This window comes from Scardinius erythrophthalmus, assembly GCF_964197995.2.
Source record: "Scardinius erythrophthalmus genome assembly, chromosome: 20".
NCBI lineage: Eukaryota > Metazoa > Chordata > Actinopteri > Cypriniformes > Leuciscidae > Scardinius > Scardinius erythrophthalmus.
Window position 1 is genome coordinate 9,050,114 of NC_138240.1, and position 27,458 is coordinate 9,077,571.

The 27,458-nt window shown below is 38.8% G+C and overlaps 1 protein-coding gene across 1 annotated transcript in view; it reads right to left on the minus strand.

Moving 5' to 3' along the window:
- Positions 1-27,458, minus strand: part of agbl4 (AGBL carboxypeptidase 4) — a gene marked incomplete at its 5' end in the record, with an annotated part of 352,800 nt that overhangs the window by 298,180 nt on the left and 27,162 nt on the right. The window lies entirely within an intron of this gene.

The window sequence follows — 27,458 nt, forward strand, 5'->3', positions numbered from 1 at the left end:
TATCATTCATGCTGTTAAACCATTCAACCATGATAAGGTGCTGTCTGTGAATCTCCTGTCTGTGTGACGGACACACACATGACTCATGCACACAAAATACCCGCTTTGTCGAGTATCCTGGTAAGCCGAGTCTTAAATGAGTTAAAGTCTCAAATGGCCGTAAAGAGGAGATCGGACATCTTCAGGTCTTAAAGTGACAGCAGCTTAATAAAGCTGCTGCCGTCTGTCATTAATGTAAATCAAAGAACAAAAGACTTTTGGGATAGAGATTAGAGAAAACATGCGTAGCTCTTACGCGCAGGTGAGATTCTCCATCTGATTTTTCTTAGCTTTTTTTCCAATACTGTAGATAAGCAAATGTGCACAATATGATAATCGTATGTGTTCATTCCATGATATATCGTCATACTGTTACAACCCAAGATTATAATTTGTAATGGAAGCTACAAACTAACCTGCACACAGTTAACCAGATGCAATGTAGGATGTGATCAAATTAAGCCAAATTGGAGTTTTTAGCCAAAGCGATATGTGTGGTGCATTTCTAAAAGTACCCAAATCATCATGGTGATAAAAAATAAAAATAAAAAAATGAATCAGGCAGCTTATTAAATTAAAGTTTGGAATGGTTCAAGATGAACACCATACACTAGTTAAAATCCATAAAAATCATGAAATTTTGCAGGTAACACCACCTACAAGATCCAAACAATGTCTTTATCTTTGTTTTTCATCTGTGAATGAATGCGAGGACAGTCTCATATACATTGCTTAATGCACTAATACTTGTTGCCTTTAGGATTTAACATTGACCTTGTGGCAAATTGAGTTTGAGACTGAGAGGGATTTTTTAAAGCATCGCTAGAGGCAAGAGAGAGAGAGAGAGCGAGAGGGAGAGAGAATGAGAGGGAGAAAAATATATACAGATTTAACAAATTGACTGTATATCTGGAGACACAGAGTTAAAAAGACAGAGGCTGAGTGTAAAACAAATAGGGAGAAAGACTGAATGACAGAGAGAGAGAATACCGTTGTTGAGGTGAAAGGGGAAGGCTGCAGCACAGGGCTGATTTATTTTGTGTGTATCTGTAAAGAAGCTTCCATCTGGCACAGCACAAAACCATCAACACTGTAATTAAAATGCAATTACCACCTCTCTGCTCCTCCAGCCACACTGTAATCCCAGAGAAGTCATTCCATCTGTGTCACACATATACACACAGACACACAGCCATCATTTTCCCTGCATCCTTCTCCTCTGTGTGTCCATCTTTCTTAACAAGCTTATGGACTCCAGAGCATACGGATGGGCCATAGTCGACATAAAAAGAACATAGACTTCACAATCGCTGCTTAACAAGAGCACATCCACTGGCAGAGCTCTATCACTCAGTGAAGGGAAAGATGTTATTGCTGCCGTCTTAAACTTTCCAACTAAAAGAAAAGCAATTCATGCATTGAACAACCTCTACAGGAAATGTTGAAACTGAGGGCACATACAGATGCACCACTGAGTGCTGGGCTCAACGATGAGAATGGTCCTCTGACCCATGGACTGTGTAAGAAGTTTCTGGCCAGCTGATGGACCAGTTCCGCCATGTCACTACATCTTACAATCAGTAATGTTTTGCATCATTATTATTATTTTAATTTTTACTATTAGAAATAGTAGCCCTACAACTACTAGTACTACTAGTAGAACCTTATGTATTTTGATTCTATTCCCACACTCTTTCTACAAATAATTTCTTCTCTTATAAAATATCTTCTCTAATAAACAAAAAAATTGCATTTGAAAAATAATCTGTATGAAAAGTGTTGATGCATAAAATCCATCTGTTTTCAGTCAAATCAAGTATCACCTGTCCCTATACTCTGTCCTTGAAAAAGTAAAGTTCATGGGAATCAAGAAAAGCATTTTGTTCTAGAGAGCTGCAGAAACTTAATGAGGTAAAACATTTGCCAGACTTGAGGTAAATGTCCAAAGAAAGCAAAACAGCTTTGCAGGTTTGTGTCTGAACTGTATCTGTAGACTGTGTGTGTGTGTGTGTGTGTGTGTGTGTGTGTGTGTGTGTGTGTGTGTGTGTGTGTGTGTGTGTGTGTGTGTGTGTGTGTGTGTGTGTGGATCTATTGTTGTATAGAATAGAGGGGAGTATTGAGCTGTCCCTTCTGATATAAAAGCTTAATTACTTCTGACTAAATCTGTAATTAAAATATATCCCAGCAGCAGCCCTACCTGTCGGAGAGAGAGAGAGAAATCACTGATAAATCACGCGCACACGCAGTCTCTGAGCGCGGACGGGGGAATGGGAGAAAGATTAGAGAAGAGGAGAAAGAGAACATGAGGGAGAGGAAGAGACAAAGAGGAGATAAAGATATAAAGAACTAGTTTCTGCAGGGACGAGGAGTTAGAAGGTCAAATGAGAAAAGAGAGAACTTATGAAGGATGGCAGCAGACACAGAGGGAGTTTTTCCCATACAGATGTTTACAAAACACTCATTTCAAAAACATGTAAATCATGTAAAATGCAAATATACACTCACCTAAAGGATTATTAGGAACACCTGTTCAATTTCTCATTAATGCAATTATCTAATCAACCAATCACATGGTAGTTGCGTCAATGCATTCAGGGGTGTGGTCCTGGTCAAGACAATCTCCTGAACTCCAAACTGAATGTCAGAATGGGAAAGAAAGGTGATTTAAGCAATTTTGAGCGTGGCATGGTTGTTGGTGCCAGACGGGCCGGTCTGAGTGAAATAACCACTCGTTACAACCGAGGTATGCAGCAAAGCATTTGTGAAGCCACAACACGCGCAACCTTGAGGCGGATGGGCTACAACAGCAGAAGACCCCACCGGGTACCACTCATCTCCACTACAAATAGGAAAAAGAGGCTACAATTTGCACGAGCTCACCAAAATTGGACAGTTGAAGACTGGAAAAAAGTTGCCTGGTCTGATGAGTCTCGATTTCTGTTGAGACATTCAGATGGTAGAGTCAGAATTTGGCGTAAACAGAATGAGAACATGGATCCATCATGCCTTGTTACCACTGTGCAGGCTGGTGGTGGTGGTGTAATGGTGTGGGGGATGTTTTCTTGGCACACTTTAGGCCCCTTAGTGCCAATTGGGCATCGTTTAAATGCCACGGCCTACCTGAGCATTGTTTCTGACCATGTCCATCCCTTTATGACCACCATGTACCCATCCTCTGATGGCTACTTCCAGCAGGATAATGCACCATGTCACAAAGCTCGAATCATTTCAAATTGGTTTCTTGAACATGACAATGAGTTCACTGTACTAAAATGGCCCCCACAGTCACCAGATCTCAACCCAATAGAGCATCTTTGGGATGTGGTGGAACGGGAGCTTCGTGCCCTGGATGTGCATCCCACAAATCTCCATCAACTGCAAGATGCTATCCTATCAATATGGGCCAACATTTCTAAAGAATGCTTTCAGCACCTTGTTGAATTAATGCCACGTAGAATTAAGGCAGTTCTGAAGGCGAAAGGGGATCAAACACAGTATTAGTATGGTGTTCCTAATAATCCTTTAGGTGAGTGTATGAGTGCTTCTTGATCACACCTCTAAATCTGTGTATTTCATTAATGCATGTAAATGAATACATAATTTCAATTAATTAAAATGTGTATGTGTAAAATAAAGCCATAATTAATACAACAATAATCAGATTAAATTATATAATATTTAAATGAGAAATCCTATCAGAGCAGCACAGACAAATGACATAGGATTAAAAAAGTCTGAGAAAACAAGTGAAAATGTTTAGCATTTTTTTCTAATTAATAAAATATTTTTCATTTTAAATGAAATTATCATGGCACTTTAAGCCAGCAAACTCCACAAGTTTGTGTAAAACCTGATTTCCATACTCTCCACCATGATTTGAGAATTATTCAAAGAGCATATTGTACTTTAATAGAAGAAAATCTGACCTTTTGTAGAAAGTAGTTCAAATGATTAGTTAATTGCTTAGTGACTTTGTAAAGTGGTCTCAGACTTATGGATGACCCAGTATGTATAGAATTACACAAAGAAAAACAGGTTAGCAGGGAAGATGCAATATGTCTACCAAAACAGACTTACTGTGGGGGCAGAGAGGAATTTCCACTGGGCACTGTGTGTTTAAGTACAATTTCTGTTTCCAAAAAAGAAACAAAGAAAAAAAACATTATGGGAAATGGCTTTGCTAACATTTCATGGAGGAATGGCTTCTGCCTCACTATGGACACCAATGAATTTGACCAACCTCCTTCAAATCATTCCATCAGGTGTAAGGTAATATGCTGGCCCCAAATCTGTTCCTCTTCCCCTATTGCTCATATGATTAGGATCTCAAAATCAACACTCTGAATCTTCACAGCCAGAACCGACGCAAACGCTATGTGAGAAATGAAAATCTGAAATGAGAGAACTCTGTTAAGTGGAAAGTACGGGCATAGAAGAACTGACAACGTGTTGATCTCACGGTAATTTGTGTGAAGGCAAAGTCGTATGCAGCTGTCAGCATGGTGGGGGCAGAACCACACCACAACACTGTTAATTATAAGTGGGAAAACTATCAGGTTACCCAGCTCAGGGAGCCCATGCTGCTACATGCTCTAATTCCGCTCTATATTCAACACAATCCTGTGGTCTATTCATAAATGTTTGAAATCTGGAGCAAGACTAGGAACACTACAGGAAAGAAAGACAACTGCAATTCTTCGTCAATTACTAATTTGACCTCCAGCAATGACTGGCCTCTTCACGGGGAGTTTGTTGTGGCGGAGCCTGGAGTGCTGATGAAATGTCTTGTATTCCCTGTAGTGGCAAGAAGCCTTGTTTAAACTGGAGAGTTTGAAAGAATGATGGAGAATTAGTAAAAAATCAGAGTACTTCCAAACGGGCTGTCAAATAATGCGCACAGATTAAAAGAGTTTTTTTTTTTAATTATTATTTCGATTGGATGCCTCATGAATAGAGAAAAGCTTCAACAGGAAAATCCCTCTTGACTTTGGCCAATTTCTGAGTGACAATAGCACACTTGAGGCCCGGACTGATTAGCCTGTTGATTAGAGTGAACACAGTGCTGTTTCATTCCAGCTCATCCACTGATAGCATAATGGCAGACCCAGAGTTACTCTAGTAGGAACATCTACGCATCCGTAAACCTGGAGGAAAAACCTAATCCAGACCCATCTAGAGAACTCTTTGCGAGTAAGTACAGGGTAAAAGAAACATATTAAGATTACAGACAGACAGACAGATAGATAGATAGATGTCCAATTAGTTCATTTGATAGTGTAATGCTCTTAAGACACATTCGAGGTCCACAGTGCTCTGTGCAGTAATTTGAACTTTTAAAGTCAAGGTCATGGGTGAATGACAGCTCAGTCATGCTCACCACAGCTGGTCTAATGAAAAACATCCCCCACAAGTGCATAAAACATACCATATGCTTATTGCACAGAGAAGTGTAATAAATGGGGCTACCATCCTCCATGGCTCCACCTCGACTGCCGCATAATTCTGACCTGATTAAGTGACGGACAGTAAGAGTGGCGACGATGAGGAGATGGAAATGGATTGAGTCCTGTGCCTGGAGTCACTGATCCATCTCAGGTGGAACTCCAGCTAACGCTTCACCTGAATCATCAATCACCTCGAGTGCTCCTCTGTCCCAGATTAAAAGGCCTGTCTGCTACATCCTCAGGCCAGAGCCTTCATCACCGCACAGACTCAGAGGATGGACGGCACGAGCCATGAGCACCACCGCAGTCTCGTGAAGGTGCCTTCACAACAAGAAGGGAGTATAAATGGATCAGTCAAACCATTACCTGACTTTTGTCATCTAAACTGCAGACTGTGAAATGGAATTGTTTGATGCACTCTTTTTAAATGTATTATTAATGAATGAGTACTTGTACTTATACTTTCATGAGGAGATACTGATATCTAAAATATTAGCCCTTTCATTTCAACATATGTTTCACAGCATGCTCATATTGTGCTAATGTGATTCTGTTGAGGCAGTTTCTGCTCTGAGAATCTGCTGTGAGAAGTTTTTCTTCTAGGAGAGTGAAGAATGCTTGGCATAGCCGGAGCGAAGACTTAGCGTGGCCCATTGATTTGTTTACTAATAGTCTATGGATGCAGCAGACTGGCTCTGGCTGGCCGGCCTATTGAATAATCAATATCATTTTTGTTCTTTTTGGGCTATAAAGACACTGCTGATTCTGATCTGCGGGACACATAAGATAGGAGAAAGCTGAACCTTTTAGCAAAATCCCCAGCTTCTGGGAAAGTAGAGAGACTCAAAATGACAGCCACAAAAGATTCTGGTGTTGTTTACAAGGTGAAGTATTGGATGAGATTTAATGCCCTTCAAATGAAACTTTGTTGCCCCTGAGAGAACAATTGTCGCAATGTTATGAGAATCGCATTTAAAACGGAAAAAAACAAGAAACTTGCTTTGCAGGAAATCCCAAGCATACAAATGGAATACAGATGGAAAGAGCAAGTCTTCGTATTACCACTCACGTTTCTATTTGATAGCAGCCTATTACACCCTGTGTACACCGTAAGCGAGCAACAAAACTAGATAGCTCCCATAATGATCAACAAAGTCGTCTACACTGCAAGTACTCAATGCTGGGTCACTCAGGAAAAAAGTATAAAATGCTTCCTGAACCAAAAGCAAAGCCAAAAAGAATTTTTTTTTATACCCAAGTTGTGATTCTGCATTTGATGAGAATGTGAAACAAAGACAACAAATTGACAACATGTCTTTCTATTGCATTGTCTTCACTGCCTGCATGTAAAAACAGAGCGCCACCAGTGCACAATTCATAAACAAATGTCTCTTATGAGCCAGTTTGCAAATCAATGAATCAAATGAATCAGACATGATAGATTTGTGGGCTGCAATCTGATCAAGTCTGAGTTATGGCCAATAATAAGTATAATATTTATCTTAAATAATAATGATAATGATGATGATGATGATGATGATGATGCTACAAATATTAGATTTTAATGGTTTATAAAAAGATTTACAAACTAATAAGTTATTGGTCTGAATCAGTGTGATTAGCATTGTCTGAATTGTCTGATTCATAAACATATTTCAGAATTTTCACTTTTGGGTAATACTTTCTCCTATGCCATCTTAAAGGGTCATTTCACCCGTGGAGACATGAATGTGTATTGAAAGTGGGTCATTTATGTAGAAGAAATGTGAAATTATTTTTGAATTTGGAGCTTTCTAGACTGAGAAAAGCCAGAAAATGTATTTTTGGCTTATGTGGATGAAAGACAACAACTCCCAGAATGCACTTGCTTCGCTGCCCTAGGAGGCCACTCCCAAGCCACGCCTACCGGTAAGACAGCGCAGTTGAGAACAAAAACATCAAGGCAAGGCTAGGCTACGAGTGAGTCTCCGTGACGAGTTTGCCCAAAATGTCCGGGATTCGGCTTTTGCGTTCTACAGTCGCCATTCATCATGTTTCATCATTCATCATGTGGCGAGCAGGACGAGGCTGAGGGGCGCGGGAGAACGGCGCGAGGCCGGTGGCGTGATTACTGACGACGACCGACACCTGTGAGGCACTGTTCTCGTATCTCGCACGGAGGAGCAGGTATTTTCTTAGCAATGGTAAAACACACATCAACCGATCACGCCACCGGCCTCGCGTCTTTCAACCGATCACGCCACCGGCCTCGCGTCTTTCTCCCGCGGCGCTAGCCTCATCCTGCTCCCTGTATTAGCTACTGTGATTACTGATGAGCGCGCCTGTGAGATGCACCGGTCTCATGGGCTATCTCTCACGGAGGTGCGGGTATTTTCTTAGCAATGCTAAAACGCAAATCAACCGATCACTTGTTTAAATTCATGTAAACATTACATTCAGATTCACCAATCGGGGTGAATTCAGTTAGATTGAAACAAAAGGTGAGCATGTAAACAATGGATGGCGACCGCAGAAAGCAAAAGCTGAATCCCGGACATTTTTGTCGATCTCGACGGCCGGACATGTCCGGGAAATAGAGTATGGTAACCCCTACTACTCAGCTTTCTTCGTCCATGTTTTCTGCAGGTTTCTGCCGTTGAAATCAAACGCACTCGCACTGATCTGTGATAGGTCTGTTAGCGCATTAGGTCCAACCCCCTATGGGCGGGTTTGAAAGGGTGGATCTAGTGCTTGTAGTCTTAACAGAAATCCCCCCCTCTTACACTTCCTCCTACAATGACGCAAAATGACGATTTTTGCGTCATTGTAGGAGGAAGTGTAAAGAGGTAAATACAGATTTCTCTCGTCTCGGGGGAAAATGAAAAAATGTTGCATGACCATTCAATAGTATGACTGGGTTTCTAACAATGCAAAGCTTAATGCAAATGGGTGAAGTGTCCCTTTAAGCCAGCTTAATACACAAAGACAACTATAAGCATAATAGAGGGTGTAACAAATTGTAAACAAAGCGTAAAATTATTTATGTAGAAAAACACTGATATAAATTAATAGATAAATAAATAATAAATAAAAAAATACATATACAGTATATATATATATATATATATATATATATATATATATATATATATATATATATATATATATATATATACTGTATAAAGCTAAGTGTAATTCTACCTTTCAAGTTTTATAAGTCAAAGGGTCAACCTAAAGCATCTGCATACTGAACGAATGAGTACTTTCTCATCTGTTCCGGTAAGGAAGAGGAGCGTGCGTGGTGCAGATGGAGTGATAGAGACATTGATCTAATCGAGTCTGACTTCCCTCCGCCACCCACCACCACTGTCCATCTGTACAACACCCCAGCTATGAGCTCTCCTGCGCTCTATCTCTCCCTCTTTTAAAATCTCCTATCCAGTCACCCCTGTCTGTGCCACAACATCTGGACAAGTTTCAGGCAGACCGAACCTGATGCCAACCTGCCTAATAGCCTATGGAGTCAATTATAAAAGAGAAAATGTTGCAGCCTAATTGTTAATGGCACCATCTGGATAATGGCACTTTTCGGGGAGAAGACTCCTTACCTGGTCATCAGGGATTTTCCATTCCAACGGCCTCCAAAAGCAATGGAGGAGAACCAAAAGAGAAACTGTTTTTCATACCTAATGAAGTTCCCTTTTAACAGTGCTCGTTGTGCACAATATAATGCATATTTGTCTGTGTGCACATGTGTGTGTTCTTCAGTGGCAACAAAGTGTTTCTCAATCTTCATTTCGATGTGAAAGCAACTGGGGGCAGTCAACAAATTAAATGCCGCATTCTATCTAATGGCTTATAACAAATGTTCTCCAGAGCAGTGTCTTTTCAAATATTATTTTCTTCCCTTCCTTTTTTGTCATAAGCTGTGGTTCAAATGTGCAGGGAGGGAAACGCCTGTGTCATAACTATTAATTATTGCAGCACCTTAACAAAACAATCTAAGCTTATAAGGTGGATTTTGTGATGTTTAAGTATTTATTTATTTATTTTCTAGGAATTTAGCACAAGTACAAATGTACAATCAACATATTTCACAAAACATATTGCTAAAAACAAAGAAAAAAGTTAGTTCTGTAAAAATCTGTAGCATCATTTGTTTGCAGGTGCCACTTGTTTTTATATTTTGTATCTAATGCAATGAAATTCAGACAATTTTAAGCATGTCCAAATACTTTATAGGGCCAAATACTCATGTTATTAAATAATATTTATAAAAAGTGCAACTTTTGGGGGATTTCTTGACCTACTTGAGTGTGATGTTTGTATTTTAAATTAGTTTACATTTTGAGTCCACTCATCTGAAGTTTTTTGGATGTTTTGATTTGATTTCTGGATATTTGACACACATGTTATTTTTTCATTAGGTTGCTCATTTTACTTAAAATAAATGGCTGTGTCAGTCATCGCTAAACCCAACATATTATGTTGTTATATTGTATTATTGTGTCAGAGATTACCATAGTATCACCATGGTACGTATCCAAAAAACATGATTATGCCATGGTATTTCTATTTAAATATACAGAGGATGCTAAACTCACATCACCTCAGTGTGTTCTCTCTCTCTTCCTGCTGCAAGCAACAAAAACATACTTTTCTCAGTGCAGGTCATGCTTAAACAATTGTGATTGGACAAACAGTTTGTGTTTGTATGTGTGTATGAATGGAATCTATCCAGGCAAGCCAAAAACAACAGAGTGTAAAGGAGATGATGACAGGAGAGAGAGAAAATATTACATAGAAACAGACAGGTATAGGATCCTTAAATTGGGGAATAGCTGGACGAGAAGGAATGAGATGAAAAGGAGGAGGGGGTAGATTGAAAAACACATTTACTTAGCGTTTGGCACACTGCTCACAAATTCAGCGCAGCATGAAGGACAATTTGGAGCTGACAAAGACAACACTCCATATGAAGGACACTGGCATGAGAAAGAAAGGGAATGTTACTGCGTGTGTGCTGGGAGAGCCCTAATGAGATAATTCCACCTCAATCGAAAGTTCTCAAACTCTAAACGTGACCCAACAGATCCTCTCGGTTCTTACATAACAGCACCAATCTGTACAATTACTGCTGTGACCAGTTCATATATATATACACCGCCACATATACGAGTCTTCCAGTCTTGGTTGAACAGAATTCCCCCTTCACCAAACAAGCCGTCCCATTATAGGAGAACAAACACAAACTAAAACCTATTCCCACTGCACTCAGGTCTCACTCGTGAAACGCACACTCGCACACGCCGCTTTAATTGAAACAGTAATGCTGGCAGTGAGCTGTCAGCCATGAGCTGAAACAAATGTGCGTTTGATTTGTTATGGTTTGTAAAGGAATGGGTTAAAGAGAAAAAGCAGGTGCACTAACGGCCTGCTGACAAATGGCGAGTGGGCTATATGAACCATGAAATGAACAATCAGGCAATAGAAGGCAGCAGGACTTTCAGCACCATGGTCAGCAACAAAGTGCCTGCAACAGCTCGCTGCCTGAGCGATGGTATTCATGAGGACAGAGAGAGAGTGAGAGAGAAAATGGGGAGAGACGGAGAGATGATCCTTCTGAAGAGAGATTACATGCTGCGTTTGGATTTCAAAACTCAGACTTGAAGAAAGTATCACATCATATAAGTAATCAGAAAGAGTAAACATCTTCATCCTGACTGGCCAATGGGCACAAAGAGGTTTCAGACTCCACCTCCAGTGTCTCCTGATGTTTCTCACATCCTAATGCCCTGAATTTTCAAGTTAATATTTTAGTTTTAGATCCATGCTACAGTAATGTGGCCTACAAGTGAAGTAGGAAATACTATAATTTCAAATTATATGCAAATGAATGACGAAGAAAAGTGATATTTACCAGTGAACTCCATGATACTTGATGTTGCCAAGTTGGATCGGGTGTGCAAACATCAAAGGTGGCAGAAGGTAGATGGCATACAAATATAATTATAAGAAGTTATGTTGTAAAAGACGTTATTTAAAATTGTTCTTTATTTCAACAAAAACAGGACTGGAAAAGATAGACAAGGTGATAAAGTGAAAACGGCTTCTTGTAAATAATGATGACAATAAAAACGAACAATATTTCTTTTCTACCATATTCTACAGTAGCAGCCATGTTGGTGAAATTAGAATCCATTTAACTGATATCATCGCTTTATCTCTTAAAAACTGTTAAAACGTCCGAAAGAATTTAATGTGTGTCAATTAAATTTATTCTTCTGCTTATCATGAAAAAGTAGAGGTTAGCGAGTGATCATACATCCATGCTTTTAAGCTGCTTTTATGAACATGATTTAGAGCTTTGGTCCAGTATAAGGTCCTTGACATTAAAAAAAGCCATTTGAAGAGTAAAGAAAGAGGCTGCCCTCACATACACCCTATATTTCTGAGTCTTAAACACACAGGCACAGGTTAATATACAGTAGTTTATATCACCTATAACAGCTATATTCGCACACACACACAGAGAGATACAAATAAACATACGCCTACACATGCACGCTCCTTCACATTCTCATAATCTGTGTTTGTAGCGTGTGTGAGTGAAATTACAGCCATTTCCTTATAACAAGGTGACCTGCATTACTAAGCCATGAAATTCACTTAGGGGTGCTGTCTGTGGCACAGTTCGAATTAATAGCACTAAGTTATGATGATTTGACCACTTCCATTATATCCTAAATCTCTGCATTACATCCTAGAGACAAAAATCTAACTTGTTTCCTTCATCTGTACAAATAGTATTGCTAGCTGACTGCCTTGCAATTTCATTTCAAATTCTGTTACATAAAGTCTATTCTCTTTTATTATGGGAGGACACTATCAGCCTGCATCTGAAGTGATTTCCTACATTCGCCTGTATGCATTCAATGTAATAACAGTCTCTTGAAAATGAATATAAATAAACATATAAATAAACAAACAAAAATAGGTAACTCATATTCTTATGAATGAATACAGCTTGATATAGGTTTTCGGGTAGCCTGTTATTACAATAACCAGACCTGCTAACCCCCTCTCCAAGTGTCAAATTAAAAATTAAACACCGTGTGTGTGTGTGTGTGTGTGTGTGTGTGTGTGTGTGTGTGTGTGTGTGTGTGTGTGTGTGTGTGTGTGTGTGTGTGTGTGTGTGTGTGTGTGTGTGTGTGTGTGTGTGTGTGTGTGTGTGTGTGTGTGTGAGTGTGTGTGTGTATGTATGTATATATATATATATATATATATATATATACACATATGTCTGTATATATATATGTATATATATATGTGTGTATATATATATATATATATATATATATACACATATGTCTGTATATATATATATATATATATATATATATATGTGTGTGTATATATATATATATATATATATATATATATAAGGATATAGAAAATAATAATAATAATAATAATAATAATAATAAGGTAATAATAAGGAAAAGCAAACATCAGAATTATTGTTCTGACTGTGGGCCAACAGAAAAGATCCTTACTGCTAAAATAGCCAGAGTCTTTTTAAAACATTATAAAAAGGAGCGTGGTTCTAAAACTTCACCCAAAAATGGCAAAATGGTGTCATTGTAATGGGGTGTAATTAAAAACTGGCTCTCATCAAACTGCGGAGCAGATGAACGTTCTTTGTCTTCCTCTCGATGAATGTGTGAATACAGAGAGTATGAAATCATTCTTAATTACACATTTGTCACAAGAGAAGCATTCAGTCTCCTCTCTGTGTGTTTTAATGGCACCTTCTCTGCTCGCTGATTAATTCTGCAAAAGCCTCGTCCTGATGCCTCATTACATTAGAAAACTTTCCCTGCGTCTTTCATGTGCACATTCATTTTTTTCTCTCTCTCTTTCCTGCACTCCTCTCCCAAACTCTAAATGTTTATTCAATGTTCAATTCAATGGTTTCAAATGCTGGCAGTCTCTAGGGACTAACGGTTTGACAACATGGAAAGCCTGCCACATGTTAACATGGGATAACTAATCAGGCTGAGTTAAGCCACAGGATTTCAATTACTGATATTTACGTTCCGTTCCATATCATACATGGGTGTTTTCTCGTTAAGGGTGTACATTAAAATTCATCTGGTAACTGGAGTGATGCCTTCCGCAAACTATTCAGTAGTCTGTAAAAAAACTGCAGCATAATTAATGTCATTTAGTGGTTTAATTAATGTAATGTTAATCTTTTATTAAATCAGGGGATGTTCTCTCAATTACTCAGTCTGACTGTGAGGGATAAATTAATAACTCATTGATATTTAAATGCAAACCTTCTGCAGATTCTCCAGATTACCTAAATCCATTGTTAATAAAATCACATGAAATTAGATTTAGTTGAAAGTCAACTGCAAAAAGCACAGCCCAAAATTGATAAGGAGGATGAAAGATATAGCCTACCTGATACCTGCTATCTCACATCACAACAAGAGTCATGGACCACCCAAGATTGTTCTGGTATTTCAGAATATTCGAGTACATGTTTACTGATATCTGGGTTTTAATTTGGGGCCTGGAAGTGTTATAGGCTGTTAATCAGGGTCCTTCAGGTACAACTTAACCGTGTTACATCTGGCCGATGAGCCGCCTGGAGCTGCAGCTAGCGCCGCTGATCAAATTCCCCGCTAGTCTCCTGATGAAAACATCATTTGTTTTGCATCCCGGCGCTGAAAAACAGGGCTGGCTGTGACTCTCTTTGTGGGCTCAGCATACTGCAATTTACACTGAATGAAAATGACAGCCACTGAACAGCGGCATAAGCAATTATGGAATGCAGGGGCCAGGCAATCGTGTGTGCATTTAAACCACGATAATACAATCTGCACAACTAAAGACGCTGCATATGTTTCAGAAAATAATGACATGTGAACTCAACCTGCTTTCAACGTAAATGTGGCCTTGACGCACTTCCTGGATGAGATTATTATCCAGTCTCTTTATTATCATAAAAACTGCAGTAACATACATTAAAATGACTCATACTTTCATACAAGCTATGAATTACTTTGTAATGCTGATTCGAAACCATGATTCGGTTGACAAATTTAAGAGGACATTTGTGTTTATCTCTTCTCTGGAGAGACTAGACCTTCTACATCCTAAAGACAAACACCAGCTGTTTACTCTATGCAAACAGTATTTGGTATACCTACAGACCACAACCAAGCGTATGAGATAGAATAAAACATCTATCTCCAAGTAAAAATTTATTTTACTGTTCAACAACTGTGAGGACATGGATAATAAAATGCAGGTTGCTGCAGGTTCCTTCACAGATTAAAGGGTTGGTTTCCTAGGAAAAAAAGGCTAAATCTAGTATCAGACTTTAAAAAAAAAAACTGTTCAATAGAAAATCACCACTGACAGTGTAATTTAGCCCAAGACTAGACATAATCTCTATCTGAGAAAGCATTGGCGAGGGAACTGCTGTGAATGAAAACTACATTTCCTTCTCATCTCTACTTTAACAGAACTTTAAGTCAGAATCTTAAAGAAAAGTGACATATCCATGATCTAACGATAATTTTCTTTCCTGCAGCATGAAACATGCTTGTTTCAAAGTAATACAAAAAAAAAATGTATGTTTCCTTGTTGCATTCAACTGGCTTTTTTATTTCTGTCAGGTAAAAACAGCAAGTTAAATCTTAGAGTAAATGCCATATTTTTTAACTTTCTGACAACTTTCCCTAATCGTGCTTACAGGATCAGTGTTCAGCAAACACTTGATTGTTGTTGGTCCATGTGGAATGCAAGTCCCCACACATACAGTGACAAACGTCTTCATGTGTGTTATGTGTTCCTGTCTATGTCAGTTGTTTGGATAGTGTGTTTAAATCAGTGGTTATTCGGTTTCCCAGATAAAGCAGCGTTATGAAAGATTCATGGAGTTTGAGGTGGGGCGTGACGCATAAGGCCCTAAAAAGCTGTTGGATGCAGAGAGAGCCGTATCTCCCCCAGGGAACATGGGCAGCGCTGAGCCCTGTGGGTAGTACACTGTGGGTAAGAGCTACTTTGTTTCACTTCTACCCTGCCATATTCACTCCAGCTGCAGTCATGGCAGACAGAACACACACTGTCAGGCCCATTTCCTGCTTCATGAATTTGTTCTAGTCAGAGTTCTGTGGACATGGACCAACAACACTGAAGAGCAGCCATCTTACCTCACATTTATATGGTTATGTTACAACCACAGAATAGTGCCCTGTAAAGTGGACATCATACGACAAGTCGTGATGTAAGGAAAACTTACATCAAAGTAAAACTTGAAATCAAAGGATGTTCTGTCTGAAGGGCACTGCAAAGACATGGGGAACAACAGTTTAGAGTAATAAAATTATAATAAAGTGCAACAAATGATAATCATTATCTGTGTCTATAATATATATATATATATATATATATATATATATATATATATATATATATATATATATATATATATATATATATATATATATATATATATATATATATAAACTTAATATCTACAGATGTAGATACATATGTATAGATGTGGTAATTTATATTTAGACAAATGTATTATGACACTTATATCCCACCATAATATATAGATATATTTGATATATAATAATATTGTAAAATTTAATAACACATATATTGTGTATAATATTAATGTATTTTAGATAAATTAATAAAAAAATCATTATATAGTGTGGTGGTACATAAGTAATTTATATGTATATATATCAACATATATTTACTGATATCTGGGTTTTAATTTGGGGCCTGGAAGTGTTATAGGCTGTTAATCAGGGTCCTTCAGGTACAACTTAACCATGTTACATCTGGCCGATGAGCCGCCTATATATCTACAGTGGGCAAAAACTTGTCATGGCCCGCCTTGCCTATATCTAGCGCTGTGACTAATAGTAAAATATAAAATATTTATATATCTGGATGTTAAAAAAAACTGCAATAACATACAATATACAAAAAAGGACTGAGGTATTGTTATATTGACTGTTACATTATAATTCACTATACCCGTCAAAAGATTCAACACACCTGCTCATTCTTCTTGTTTTATATATTTTAGAATAATAACAAAAAGTCATTAAAAAAAAAAAAAAAAAAAAAAAACTATATCTATATATAAGGAGTGGTACTACCACAGTGTACAACACTGTCTTCTATAATCAGTCCACATGCTGGCTTATCTTCTAAATCTTCTAAAGCACAAAATTTCATGCATCTCTGTGTGAATCTTCAACCACTACAATCGATTGTGATAAAATGTGACCATAGGTCACAAATCTACATAGATAGAAGGTGATTTTGGAATTTGACAAAAAAGGTGGTTTGGATCCTAAATGTTTAATTTAAAGAGTCAATAGCTTTGAAGAAGCCCTGCTTCAAAATAGGCTAACTTATTATTGACTATTAAAGGCACAATATGTCATATTTTTGCATTATGACAGTCAGTTACAGTTTACGTTTATCAGTTTCCTGTGGATTAGTGTGTTGGTCTTGTGAATAATAAATGTTCTATATTTGGTGTTATATCGCTAGTAAACATACTATATTGTTTGTGAAATGTGCTTTACTGTGGAAAAAAAGAGCGTGAATATCTCTATTAGCTGCAAAGTACTAGTCACTGCAGAGCGCATAAAACTACATTTAAGATCACACAAAAAACTGAATTGTAATTTAATACATACTTAATTCATTAAAATTATGTGTTTTTTACCATCATTCATTAAAAAGCATTACATCATCATCATTAGGCACACAGCTGTCATAAATCATTACAAGACTAACCTGGCAGCGATAAAAAAGAACACTCCATTTTTTATTTTCATTAAACAACATACAATATAACACAATATTTATAATTAAATTATACATTTTCTCTTTATTCATTAACATGCATAATATCAGCATCATATGCATACATGCAGTTATAAGTCATTACAATTCAAGTCTTATCATAACTGGTAAAACCTGAAAGCCAAAGAAAGAAAACATCTGTATTTTTTTACAGATTATACAAAATCACTCAATATTACTATTAAATGCTATGGTAATGCCGTAAACGAGTCTCACTTGTCGCAACATTCCCATCTCTGCCTTCTCTTATAGAATAAACCTTTTTTATCATAGTAAAATCATATCTTTCCCAACAAAAGTATTGTTTAGCGTAAAACATGTTGAAGATTAGTGGACAGGCAGTCGATTCATTAAAAGATTAGCTATTTCCTCACAAAAGTGGTTTATTCAGTGTAGTTAAGCCTCTTCTTCATTGACATCCATTCACAAAAAACGGCCTCTGGCCTCCTTCCCCTGTGTACCACCGCAGCATTAGCACTAGTCGTTACGCTTTTTTGGCTAAAGGTTGCAGACTTGCCTTCTAGTGGATTTGTCAATTTGCGTCGTCTGTCAATGGCATCACGTCCGCGTTATCCTCGGTTTCCGCTTTTACAGCCGTAGAAACCATGGCAACACGGTGAGTCTCATAAAAAAATGCGGAAGTGGTAGTTGTAGAGTCTAGCACGCCACTCTGTTGTTGTTTCACACAGTCGTTATGGACAATGATAATTCATTATTGTTTGCAGCATGTTCTGTCGCCAAAGATAACAAAGAGTTTTGGACAAGAGGAGAAAAAAACGAGGATCATTATCGGTGTGGCATTTCCCAGATGGAGAGAGCTTAGGTAATTACCACTGTTTAACAAGTCTACGTCACTTACATAAATAGTAAGTCAGCCTTTTTGCAAATGCTGTCGGCACGTTTAAATGTACCTTTAGTATGATTGTTTTGAACACATAAAACTGTGCTGCGTTACCTTACCAATTAATTCAACAAATAAAGTGATATGTATGAGTAGTAATTCAGCATTAAACATTACGTTACTTGCAGCTAATTAGAATGAAATAAAATCATGTGGGATTGTAAGGGTTATAAAAATGTATTACCTCATCAATGAACATGTGAGTCCCATCAGATTGATTTCCATCTTGGAGTTGAGGTGAATAAGATAACTCCCATCATCCCCCACTCCTTCAAGCGTCATTAAGCTACGCTTTTGTATTTGTTTTAAATATGTGAACTCTAGCGGCAAAAATTACATACTGTGCCTTTAATCCGCCCCAGAAACACACGAAATCAAGCTCCTAAATTCAGCTTCAAACCAAAATAACATGTAACTTATTTATCTGCCAAATTATACACAACATCGATGAATTAATACCTTGCCAGGCAAAAAGTAAGCTAAATGGAGAACACAACATCTTCCTCATTTCTCTCTATCTCACTTCGCCAAGTCACCAGCCAGCCCCCTGTTCACCACACCACGCATTGAAAACAACCATATTGGCTTTACTTAACCACATTAGCCATGAACACAGATTGACAGCACCTCTCTGCGCTGCCTCCACATCAAATAATACAGAGCAAATGGCATTCAATACAGCCTCATAACCACAGAATTGGAGATTCAAAAACAATTTTAGAGCAATAAGTGGAAGCCACTGAATGGGATGAAAATGCAAATGTGGACAGCTCTCCGGCATGTCTCGTTCTAGGCCTCGGTCTGCCTTTCATAATATCCACATTCAATGCATTAAGAGTGTCATACAAAGGCAGAGCATGTTTGCATTTTGTAATTTGTGCCTTTTCATAACCACCAATAAACGTGGAGCAGTTTAGAGGGACGTCTAATGGATGGCAGTGCCCATGAGCGACAGCAGCACTCGTGAAGATCCTGCTCGTTTGGAGCGGCGAGGACGCTGGTGTCTGCACATGCCACTAATTCTGACAAGCAATTTCTATGAGCTCATCTAGTGAGAGATAACATTCATCTACTGCAAATACAACCAGGTTAACTGAGGATAGACACAGAGGTCATTAAAGTAACACTTTGGGTGTAAAAATGAGTGATTAACTGTGTGATAAATCGGTGGCTGTCAAGTGGATTTGATTCTGCATCCAGAAAAAATACTGTTTCAAAATTGTCAAAGGGATAGTTCACCCTAAAATGAAAATTAAGTCAACATTAACTCTTCTTATTCAGTATGCAGTGCTTTCTTTTTCAGACCACAAAATAATTTTTACAAAAAAATATCCCAATCCTTGTCCATATAAATGGCATTGAATAGAGGCCAGCATCAAGCTTTTTAAAACACAGAATGGCCCCATCCAACACGTGTACTTACAATACATCACAGTTTGTGCATTTGGAGTCTATAGTAAATGTCTCTTGGACACTTACGCCCGCTTCACACTGGAAGACACTAGCGGAGTGTAAGCACATATTTTTTTGGTGCCCATGTTAACTGGGCCGAGGCAGTGTGGCAGCGCGTAGCAGGAGAAGAGAAGAAGTGGCAGTGCCGTGATCGTTTTGGCGGAGAGTCTATTTTTGCTGCGCTGCTCACGCTGAATTAAAGCCACAGTGCATTGTTTTTGGTCAAAATAAACAAGTTAACAAGAAAACTTACAAATTTACAAAATAACAAACATCCACAAAAACACATTATTGCCAGGAGTTTTTTGCCCAAACCTCAATAGCCTATTTAACGGACTAAAACTAGAGGTATATATTAACTTTGAAATGACTTTTATCATAACTACACACACATACATACATACACACATACATACACATACAAAGTAAGCTATGTGTGGGTGGGGAACATGGTCACATGACTCGCATCACACAGCAGAGTATGCTGCCCATCATACATCAAAGCGTGACAGACAGTGGTCATCGGAGAACACCTGAAAAAGGTGACACAATGGACGATACTGTCTGAATTTGCAGTACACAAGCTTCGGTTCAGCTGCGCGCGACAAACACTGCCAGTGTGAAAGCACAATGGGCACGTGCTGCTCCTCCTCTGTATACGCACAGCTTCTGCGCTGCTTACGCTCTGCTTAAGGTGTGAAACTTTTAAACGGTTTTAAAAGTTGATAAATCAACAAATCAACCAGAGCACACTTGCGACCCACCAGTTGAGAAACACTAATGTAAATCATCAAGTATGAACAAAAGTTATATAAAAATGAGGATCTAAACATTTCTGGAAAACTTTAAAAGGCTCCAATGTAGTGATAATTTGCTTTGTCTATTGGGTTTCTTGTTGGTAGGCAGAGAATAGAGGGCTAAAGCAAGGAGATAGCAGTTGCACACCTTCCTATATAAGGCATCTCTGCAGCACCCCATTGTAAATAAACACAGATATAACATCAAGAGAACAATTTAGGCAGTAATTAACGGCGAAGAACAAACAGAATGGTTAGAGGGGGGCATGGAGCTGATTGAATTAAGCGCACAAACAGAAACAAAAGCTGCAACAAAGCATCAGCACGCCACAGCTCACCAGCTCCTCTTTGTTTAATAAACTGCAGACTCCCTGAATGCTAGTCAGCATAATGAATCTGACTTGGGCAGAGGGGTTCTGAAGGGCCCCAAAGAGTCTATAGCCTCAGCTTTCGCATTCAGCACATCGGGGCCACAATGGGTTACAACACAGATAGCGATCAAGTGGTACAAAGCAAGAGAAAGATATAGAACCAGCCTGTGCAGAACCCTCCTGTTTAAAAACAATCTAATTACAACATTTATAACCCCAGAATTCTGGAATTGAATTTAGCCCCAACTTAAAGAGTATGCTGGCATGAAAAGACTATTTGATTAGAGCAGCAGTTGTTTCATTTTCGGCACAGCAGATTGCCAAGCATCTCGATCCGGCTGCGCAATCTGTATTCATTATGGCCTGTAAAAGGATGATCCTCGACCCGCTGCTGCGCACGTTTGTGCAGATGCGCGACGCTCTGCATGGCCCCTGCCATTCCCCTTACAACGCGCCCGCTAGCCACGCCAAACACAGCAGCACCCAGCCGCCAAATTCCGCCTTTTAGCCACTCAAAAGGGCCCCGCGGGCTCTCTCCCCTTCCTAGCAGCAGCCTTTATCAAAAAGCCCTGAAGTCGAGGCGAGAGATGTTTGGCTCTTTTAATGTATATAAATGGGCCACCTGCCTGGCTGCTTGGTGTTTCGGGGGAGGAGGATGAGGGACGCTGCAGATGTAATCTGAAGCTTTCATGTTGGCAGGGGGTCCACGCATGGCACGGTCTCCGTCTTTCCCGCAGAGGGAGTGTATTGGGCTCCGTATGGAGCGCAGATGCACCCGCCATCCGGATGATCGCCGCGGTGCCGAGGTGCTGCTGGAGCCGCTCTGTGCAGCGTGCTTATATATCTGTGAAATGAGCTTCCTGTGCAGATCCCCTTGCAGCCTGGCCAAATCACAGTACATTAGCCACATTAGCCGCTTGTATAGCAAGACTGTAAATAGACACGCCATATTGGGAGGAAACACTCAGCTTGTGTGACCACATTAGCAATGGCTTGGAATGATCGCAAAAACAAAGCTGTGGCTTAATCACAATGTTTTTCTAAATGAACAAAGAATATAACTGCTGTTCTACTTTCTGCTGCTATCAATCAAAATATTATATAGGGATGTCAATCCATTACAAATTGTAACTGAAACCAATTTAAACCACAATTAATGGCCTACATCAATATTTGCTGAGAAAAGACACAAATTAAGATAATTCTAAGACATTAAAATATTGTGGCAATGAAGCAATGAATAGACATTTAAAAAAGTGGAATTAGAAATCAAATATTTGTTTTAATTTTACGTAATTATAAAACAGCAATCTCCACCAGTTTGTACATTCTGTAATGTTTTTTTCTTCTTTTCTTTTTTTACATATTTGTACCATTTTTAAAATGTTTTGTTAAGTTATAAGAAGAGATCTTCGTGTTCTACTTCATTCCCACACACTGTGTAGTCCACTATAGCAGTTATTAAAGATAGAATGTATCCTGTGTGAAGGAAAGGAGCTCAACCTTTCAGACTCTCAAAAAAGCATCACAATCATTGTGTTCTGTTCCAATCTGTTGCACTCTATCCAACATGTATAGCAGCTGGCTGCATTAGTAGTACTTAAAGCTTGAATTGCTGCAATGGTAGAAAACAATTCTTATAATGGCATTTACAAAAGGGTCAGGGGCATGATTAATTGTGCTAATTTTTAACAAGTTATATTAAACAATTAATCCCACTAAATCAACATGTTAAGTTGACAACCCTAATTAATAACATAAAAATAAAAACAAACAACATCTGCAAGTAAAATCAGAGCTGATGGATTAAGAAAGGCTGTTTATTTCTAATATGACAGATGACATTTTGAGATGATGTTTATGAAGACTCCAGCAGGAGATTTTTAACCTGCATGAGAATATAGGAGGTCAATGTCTTGCTGGTTGGACTACTTTGCCTAAATTACAAGTGTAATCCTCAAACAATTCACCAAGGGTTGAACAGGACCCCTGCGACATGCCAGACATCTGTTCTCTCCTTCAAGCCCCCTGGAGACACCTCAAAATCAGTGGGCAGAGGGATGACAGGGAAATGACTTAAAAGCAGTTTTACACACAGACTGGAAAAAAGTGCCAGACAACACACACAAAGACTGGAGGAAAGTGAACAGAACCAACGCAAGTTGAAATAGTTATTTTTTGGTTTGTTCTTTTGCTGTCTTTATAGTGGTATGACGTGTTAAAGACAGCATGCAACATATTTATGAGTAATGCAACATCTTTCCTAGTGAGTGGGTTTTATCATTTGGAAGATGCAAACATAACCTTTAAATTAAAATCATGTTAGAATATTTATCTTTATTTTCTATTTATCTGTCATTGTACCAATCTCGTAATGATAAATCTAGCTACAGTAGTATATCATATCCAGTATTGTCTAAATGGAAATGGCCACATGTCCACATACACAAGGATACACGAATGGCAACACCCTTGGATATACAGATCTAGCTCTGGTCCTCTAGAGACAGAGCTGCAGACATCCATTACCCCTCCCACCATGTCCCTCAGTCCAGTCTGAAGGACACCAGAAGGGTTAAATGTCCCTGTACAAACACAGAGTTTTGTGCGTGTGTGTGTGTGTGTGTGTGTGTGTGTGTGTGTGTGTGTGTGTGTGTGTGTGTGTGTGTGTGTGATAAGAGTCCATTATGCAGGTTTACAGAGTCAGATGCAGAGGCCGGGCTGTGCCAAAGAGCTGATATTACACAGCACAACCTCCAGCAGCCTTCCCAGAACACACAGCCAAGATCACTCAGCACACGCCCATTCCCGCAAATCTCTCTCACTCACACACACACACACACCAAGACCATCACATTCACACACTCACATAGACACACATTGATGCTGATGCACAAACACACGCTAATGCTACTGTTAATACAAGCACACACCTGCTCCACCCAGTCTCCCTCCACTCCAGAAAAAAAAAAATCAATATGCATCTCATCCATTACAGCACTCATGGATGGGTCAGGATCTCTACTCCCATCTCCCTCTCTCCTTTCTCTGCTCTGTCTTTTCCTTTCTTTGTGCAGATACAAAACGTCAAAATGTTTACACTGCGCTGCCGTCACTCTGATAAGCTAATAGCAGTCTTCGATTCTCATACAGAGTGGAGAAAAAAAAAACACTTAATGACATTAATTAAGATCATCATACGCATGACTCAGAAGGTCCTTTCATCTATGAGCAGGTGTGATCAGGAACCTTTGCCTATAATAGCGAAAGGAAAGGAAAGGAAAGGAAAGGAAAGGAAAGGAAAGGAAAGGAAAGGAAAGGAAAGGAAAGGAAAGGAAAGGAAAGGAAAGGAAAGGAAAGGAAAGGAAAGGAAAGGAAAGGAAAGGAAAGGAAAGGAAAGGAAAGGAAAGGAAAGGAAAGGAAAGGAAAGGAAAGGAAAGGAAAGGAAAGGAAAGGAAAAGGATACCCCAGTATTTTCCTGTCCTCTCTCTACTAAACCTTTCAATAAAAGCGCTGAAAAGGCCACAAAGAAAATGAGAAATTTTGAAGCATCAAACTAAATCTAACACACACTCCCATCTTTCAAGCTGCCTACATTGTTTATAGGGTGTGTAATTCTACACTGAATGTAAACAAGCACAAAACCATCAAATAAATTAATAAAAGCTGCTTTAATATTCACATCTATACTTTGTAAATCATGGATGTGAACATTAAAAATGCCCAGAGCAAAATCACTCTCACCAAAAATAAAAACATAAGAAGAAATGCCACTGATTACAAAATGACTATGAATTGAATAAAGCACCATAAGCACATATTATGTGATCCAACTAAGGTGTTTCTGAGTTCCTTGTTCTCCATCACCCTCTCCAAAGACAATTAAATCTGTTGCAGCATTTTTGTCTCCAAAACAGAAACCAGGATAATGCACATTTTGGATTTGCATTAAAGCAACAGCTTCATGACGCCACCACACACACATTTACAGTCATCGATTAAATAGAAACCACAAACTCCATCGCATCGCAAAATAATTAACCCCAGCTCAACGAGAGGGAGGGAGCCCAGGTTCTAAGGTAACCAGTTTTTTGGGGTGAAGAAGAAAAGGAAAAAGACATCCATCCATCATAAAAAAACGCCGCAGCCAATTTCCACAAAGCCGCTAAGCTGATTAAGACGACCAAATCTGTTTCACCAGCTTACATTTACTTCAAAATGGTCATCTCAGCTTCAGTTTCACAGCTTCCCATTCCCCTGTTCTTTAGTAAAGGGAGAGTTGGGTGTGCAGGAATAAAACACTAGTCAACTTCTCTGTGCCTGGCCTGATATCTCTCCAGCGCAGGGCTGCCCAGATCAGTAAACTTTGATTTAACTATTTTGTTATTCAGCTTATTTGTGTTCTTATTCTCTTAAAAAAACTAAATGAAATGAATGAATAAATAAAAAAAAATAAAAAAACATGCAATGTGTGTTGCATTTCACTCTCACAGACAACCCTTACCAAACAAACTCTATTCTGCTAAACCAACCTCCCCCACTGAAGTAGATTAAATTCACACTAGTCCTCATTTTAAACGGAAATTGGATTGATGGAGAAAAGATTACGGAGACAGAGGGCAAGGTGGTGACAGTGGGAGAGAGTGGGGAGGGTGGAGCCGGCATCAACAAAGCACCTCCGAAGCTAATAGTGTAAATGTTTCTCTTTTGCCACCTGTGTGTGTGTGTGTGTGTGTGTGTGTGTGTGTGTGTGTGTGTGTGTGTGTGTGTGTGTGTGTGTGTGTGTGTGTGTGTGTGTGTGTGTGTTTTCTTTCCCCTCCTGATCTTTCTCTTTTTTGCCATAGCAGCAAATATCCTGTTGGCGCAGGATGCAGAGTGGTATCTGGCCCTAAAATCGATCAGACTCCCGGACTAGGGCTTCCATTCATCTCTTGCCCATAAAATTTGATTAGCGCTGACTACAGCACTGCAGGGAGATGGGCTGATAGAGCCAGGCTACAGAAGATGGCAACAGCATCCCGCTTTTTCATCTAGTCTTTCTCTCTCTCGCATGTTATATTTTGTCTCTCTTCATATTTCTTTGTAAAGCACTTCCGATTAATAACAGCCCGTCTCTCTCTCCATCCCTCCTTATATCGTCCTCAGTATGTACAATCCTTGCGTGTATGTATCTAAAATCAGTGAGATGGCGTGCATGCCCTCCTTCTGCCCCTCCTTTCTTGGAGTAAACCGTTCTCTAGCTATTAAACAAAAATGACAGCCGTGATGAGACTTCGACCGACCGGCGTTAACAAAACTAAACAACTGCAGCCCGGCCCAGCCAGCTGGCCTGTCCGGCGGACACGCCCTCTGTTCCCACATATCACTGTGGCATGTGACCACTCCTCTCCACCAATGACAAAGTCCTGAGCTCATGAGTGGATACTGTCTGTCTGCGCAGTGAAAAGCTAAGAGGACAGGAGGGGGAAAAAGAGCTATACAGACCTGAATCTCGACAACAATGTGAAGTTTGTCAATTTGACTTGTGCATGTTTCTTGGGAAGGACACTTCCACTTGTTGATTTGTCACATGATATTTCAAACCATGTGAAAAAGCAAAATAATAAAATAATAATAATGGAGAAGTTTATTCATTTGAGAGATAACTTGACTCAATCATCCAAAATTACATTGTGTATAAACCAATCTGTGTGCCTGACGTTTGTACCACAAGGTCTATGTAAATTGATTACAGGTATGAACTGGCACTTGAGCGTTACGCTTCTGCAGAAAAACTGATTTAAATTCATGTAAGCCTGCATGATTTAAGATTCATTTGCGATATTGATTCTTCCAGGAGCCGGAGACGTCATTTAAAGCATCAGTCATCCAATCTGCTGAGGATTCACGTCAGCATAAGGGATGAATTTATTTGGCTGATAATTGTCTACCTTTGGGAGCGAGTGGGTGACACTTAAATTTTTTTTGGCATATCATCAATGTGATAATGACAAGCAGACCTCACTGGCTCAAATATCTTTCAATCATTCATGACATTCAAAACTTCTGGACAGTTTCATCAAAAGTAACTTGCATGTGTTGCACATTACAATATTACAGAAAGAAAGAAAGAAAGAAAGAAAGAAAGAAAGAAAGAAAGAAAGAAAGAAAGAAAGAAAGAAAGAAAGAAAGAAAGAAAGAAAGAAAGAAAGAAAGAAAGAAAGAAAGAAAGAAAGAAAGAAAGAAAGAAAGTGGCATGTGACCATGAGAAAGGTTAAATAAATGAAATGTATATAAATATTTAAGCACCAATGTGTGCACAATTTTTTCCATCATACAAAAACCATTCAAAATCCTGAAAAAAAAAAAAAAAGTATCACAGCATCAAATTAGCATATTAGAATGAATTCTGTTGGATCATGTGACTAAACATTGGGGTAATGATGCAAAAAATTCAGCTATGTCATCACATAACTGTTTTTTATCAAATAAATGCAGTCTTAGTGAGCATTAAAAAAAAAACTTCTTTCAAAGAAAATAAAAATAAAAATAAATCATACTGCCCCCAAACTTTTAAACA